Source organism: Penaeus vannamei, chromosome 31 (genome assembly GCF_042767895.1).
Source record: "Penaeus vannamei isolate JL-2024 chromosome 31, ASM4276789v1, whole genome shotgun sequence".
In the NCBI taxonomy this organism is placed as follows: Eukaryota; Metazoa; Arthropoda; class Malacostraca; order Decapoda; family Penaeidae; genus Penaeus; species Penaeus vannamei.
The window spans coordinates 31281202-31286680 of NC_091579.1; positions in this window are offsets into that span (position 1 = coordinate 31281202).

Below are 5479 nucleotides of genomic sequence, written 5' to 3' on the forward strand. Positions count from 1 at the left end.
AACCTGCAAAAGTCAAACAAGGTCACGAATCCATTATCCATTGTGGTTAGTTTGTCATTATCTGTTAACTTTATTCTCATTCACAGGAAGGAGAGGGGAAGGGGAGAAGGAAGAGAACCTCAAGAGAGAAAAAAAAAGTGGGTGGAGAAGGGAGAAAGAAAAAGGAGGAGATTATATGAAGGAAGGAATGACCTTTTTGGGGCAGCAATCGAGGATTCAAAAGTCGTTTCCTACCCACCGACGTATGCAAAAAAAAAAAAAAAAAAAAAAAAAAAAACTTGCATCTGTAAGTTTACGTGTGCATACTTCAGGTCGGCGCCAGATTTTTGTTGCTCTTCTCTAATCAAAGTGTTCGCTTTCTGAACGTTTTCTAGTATCTATTATTGTACACACGTACAAATTATCCTTCTGAAACTCTTCAAGATTCATTAGGAAATCCTGAAACGTGTAAAACTCTGCATCTTCTTGGACATTCGGGCGAATCTACCACCATCGGGAACGGCAGCCATCTTGCTTCTGATGAACGGTGCGCGACAGGTCAGATCACCTTCGGCAGCACTCGCCTGCGTTCGACAACCTCGATTTCGATGCGAGGAAGTGTTCCGGTTGTCCGTTTCTGCAGAGGGATTCTCCGCAGATAGAGGAACGGATCTGTTTCCACGTGATTGATTTTCGGGCTAATCGGCACGGATTTCTTTCCGTTTCTCTGACCACTTCGAAACGAAATATCCATTCCTTAGTTAGGCCAGGTCATGTTTTACACAAAACTTAGATGAAACAATAAATATTTGGAGCCTATGGATGTACAGCTTAAAAAAGAAAACAAAAACAAATAACTTACAACAATTTGTGTGAAAACCTTATACAGCCATTCCAGAAGAAGCTAGAAGGAATGGTGATGAATTCCAGCAGACCATTTCAGACTAATAGTGATAATTATTAAATCGTTTGATGACTCGAATAGTTAAATGCCCTGTGTGGCTATCAGATAATGGGATATCACCGATGGTTATGACGAACGTCCACTGTGGATGATAACTTGGAATATGAGGATATTATATCTGGAAAGCTGGAAAGCAAGAATTGTTATGGTTATAGTTAAAAAGTAACCGTTTTCTTTGAAGAATAAATTTCTCTAGAAAAAAAACGTATATTTGCGATGGATGACTATTACATTTTACGCATCACGCATATTTGATTTTGCTATGCATCTACCATATACACGCAATGTACTAATCCACGCAGTAAATGTACGATCCACAAATATATGTATTGCGCTCACACACACACACACACACACACACACACACACACACACACACACACACACACACACACACACACACACACACACACACACACACACACACACATACACACACACACACACACACACACACACACACACACACACACACACACACACACACACACACACACACACACATATATATATTGTATATATATTGTGATGACCCCAGGCCTCCCATCTCTGCATTCCTTTACCCCCTTTTTTCTTCCCATTCCATGCCTCCCTTTCCTTCCTTTCCCTCTCCTTTCTTCTGTCTCTCTTCCTTTTCCTCTCCTTCTTCCTAGCCTAGCCTAGCATCCACGCTTTCCCTTATTACTTCAGCTGTTCTTTACTCTTTACTCCCTTATTCTATACTGTCTTCTCACTCGTTTTTCTCTATAGTAACTTTCCTCTTCTATTTCTTTGCCTTCTGCTTCATGTCTTTGCCTCAAAAAGCCTAGGCCCTGTCTTCATGCCTATCTAGTGATGTTTTTTCCCCTTAATTCATTCCTCCCTCTTCTATTTCTTTTCCTTTGCCTTATTCCCGTTCCTTTTACCTTAGCCTAGCCTTTCCTTAACCCATATCCTGCCACATTCTGTCGTAGAAGATATGAAGATAGGAACAATAGGACATAGGGGTCGGCTGTCACTCCTCATCTCTTATGCTTTGTCCTTTTAACGTTTTTCTTTGTATATTGGGCTGATGAGATATTGTTTTAGTATGCCTTTTATCATTATTTTCTTCTTATATACTTAATTAACGTTTCTTTTTAATTCTTGTTGTCCTTTTAACGTTTTTCTTTGTATGTTGGGCAGATAGGATATTGTTTTAGTATGCCTTTTATCATTATTTTCTTCTTATATTCTTAATTATCGTTTCTTTTTCATTCATGTTGTTCTTTTAACGTTTTTTTTTTTTGTATATTGGGCTGATAGGATATTGTTTTAGTGTGCCTTTTAATGTCATTATATTCTTCTTATATTCTTGAACGTTTCTTTTTCATTCTTGTTGTACTTTTAACGTTTTTGTTTGTAATATTGGGCTGATAGGATATTTTATTAGTGTGACTTTTAATGTCATTATTTTCATCTTATATTCTTAACGTTTCTTTTTAATTCTTGTCCTTTTAACGTTTTTCTTTGTATATTGGGCGGATAGGATATTGTTTTAGTGTACCTTTTATCATTATTTTCTTCTTATATTTTCTTAATTATCGTTTCTTTTTAATTCTTGTCCTTTTAACGTTTTTCTTTGTATATTGGGCGGATAGGATATTGTTTTAGTGTACCTTTTATCATTATTTTCTTCTTATATTTTCTTAATTATCGTTTCTTTTTAATTCTTGTTGTCCTTTTAACGTTTTTCTTTGTATATTGGGCAGATAGGATATTGTCTTAGTGTGACTTTTAATGTCATTTTTTTCTTCTTATATTCTTAAGTATCGTTTCTTTTTAATTCTTGTCCTTTTAACGTTTTTCTTTGTATATTGGGCAGCTAGGATATTATTTTAGTATGACTTTTAATGTCATTATTTTCTTCTTATATTTTTGACGTTTCTTTTTGATTCTTGTTGTTCTTTTAACGTTTTTTTTTGTATATTGGGCTGATAGGATATTGTTTTAGTGTGACTTTTAATGTCATTATATTCTTATAGTAACGTTTCTTTTTAATTCTAGTACTTTTAACGTTTTTCTTTGTATATTGGGATGATAGGATCTTGTTTTGGTGTACCTTTTAATGTCATTATTTTCTTCTTATATTCTTAATTATCGTTTCTTTTTAATTCTTGTTGTCCTTTTAACGTTTTTCTTTGTATATTAGGCAGATAGGATATTGTTTTAGTGTGACTTTTAATGTCATTATTTTCTTCTTATATTCTTAATTATCGTTTCTTTTTAATTCTTGTCCTTTTGGCGTTTTTCTTTGTATATTGGGCTGATAGGATATTATTTTAGTATGACTTTTGATGTCATTATTTTCTTCTTATATTCTTAATTAACGTTTCTTTTTCATTCTTGTTGTTGGGCATTTTAGAAATCGTTGTTTTTATTTACCAAAGAGCCACCTTTTTTATGTTTTATCTTTTGTTTAATCTATACTTTGTATGATTCTAGTTTTTGCTCTTTTAACATTTTCATTTGTTTTACTTTTATTTTGACATTTATGTTTTGCAAGCCAGCCGAAGGTTTGTTTGTCCTTATGTTTGTTTGTTTGTTTTACGCTTTTTAGTTGCAAATGTTTTATTCCATTATCTTCTCTTATTTTCAAGCTAATTAAAGCATCTATTTTTGTTATTTTTATCAGTGTATGGGATTGATTATAGGTTTTATTGTGTACAATGCTTCTGCCATAATCATATTTTAGTTTGTTTTATTTTGTCGGATTTATTATTTGTTATTTTCATAATGGCATTGGATCTCTCTCTCTCTCTCTCTCTCTCTCTCTCTATATATATATATATATACATATATATATATATATATATATATATATATATATATATATATATATATACATATATATATATATATATATATATATATATATATATATATATAGATATATATATATATATTTATACACACACACACACAGACACACACACACACACACACACACACACACACACACACACACACATATATATATATATATATATATATATATATATATATATATATATATGTGTGTGTGTGTGTGTGTGTGTGTGTGTGTGTGTGTGTGTGAGTGTGTGTGTGTGTGTGCATGAGTTTATACATATATATTTAAACACACACACACACACACACACACACACACACATATATATATGTATGTGTGCGTGTGCGTGAGTGTGCATGTATGTGATCGTGTATGTGTATGTACATGTACATGTATATATATAACATAACCACGATGCTGCCTTGAACTGACTTCGTTTAGCCTTATGAAATATACCATTTAGAGATGATAATTTGAAGTGTTGATGTATTTGCCTACCGTCTGGCCACTCCTTATGAAATTGACTTCTCGTTGCAAATTGTTGTGTATCCTGTCAGGAAGCTACAAAGCCATGCTAATAATAACTTGCTAAGCGAGAGCCAGGGTGTCCTTGAATCGTTTTTCAGCTGGAGAGGGAGGGAGGGAGGGAGGGAGAGGGAGAGGGAGAGAGGGAGAGGGAGGGAGGGAGGGAGAGGGAGGGAGGGAGGGAGGGAGAGGGAGGGGGTGGGAGAGGGGGGTTGGGAGGGAGGGAGGGAGAGGGGGAGGGAGGGAGGGAGGGGGGGGGAGAGGGAGGGAGGGAGGGGGAGGGAGGGAGAGAGGGAGGGAGGGAGGGGGAGAGGGAGGGAGAGGGTGAGAGGGAGGGAGGGAGGGAAAGGGGGGGAGGGAGAGGGAGGGAGGGAGGGAGAGGGAGTGAGGGAGGGAGGGAGGGAGGGAGGGAGGGAGGGAGGGAGAGAGAGAGAGAGAGAGAGAGAAAGAGAGTTAGAGAGAGCGAGAGAGAGAGAGAGAGAGAGAGAGAGAGATAGAGATAGATAGATAGATAGATAGAGAGAGAGAGAGAGAGAGAGAGAGAGAGAGAAAGAGAAAGAAAGAGAGAGAGAGAGAGAGACAGAGAGCGAAAGAGAGATCAAAGTATTAATCTTAATTACTACTGTTACGCCACTCACATACCGGTGCATAAATATCCAAATTTGCACATTGAATCACAAGCACTTATACACTCGTTCTCTCTCTCTCTCTCTCTCTCTCTCTCTCTCTCTCTCTCTCTCTCTCTCTCTCTCTCTTTCGCGCTCTCTCTCTCTCTCTCTCTTTCTCTTTCTCTCTCTCTCTCTCTCGCTCTCTCGCTCTCTCTCTCTCTCTCTCTCTCTCTCTCTCTCTCTCTCTCTCCACTGCATATCCCAAACAGCCATGAGTAAAAAGCTCAATAAAATCACAAAATGTCTAACAAACAGACATAATATGTTGTCATTCTAGGCGAGGTTACCTGTTCTCTCACCTGTGCTCTGTTTTCATCATTTGTGGCCCTAACTTTCACACCTTTCACATACCAAATGCCACCACCTGGACTTTTATTTTTATCTGACTTGTTCTGCTTTTGGAAAGTTCGATTATGTCATATCCTATGATGTATGTTTTGTTTTCATTTATTTTTTTATTTATTATTTATTTATTTAGTCATTTATTTACTTATTTGTGATTATGGTAATCAT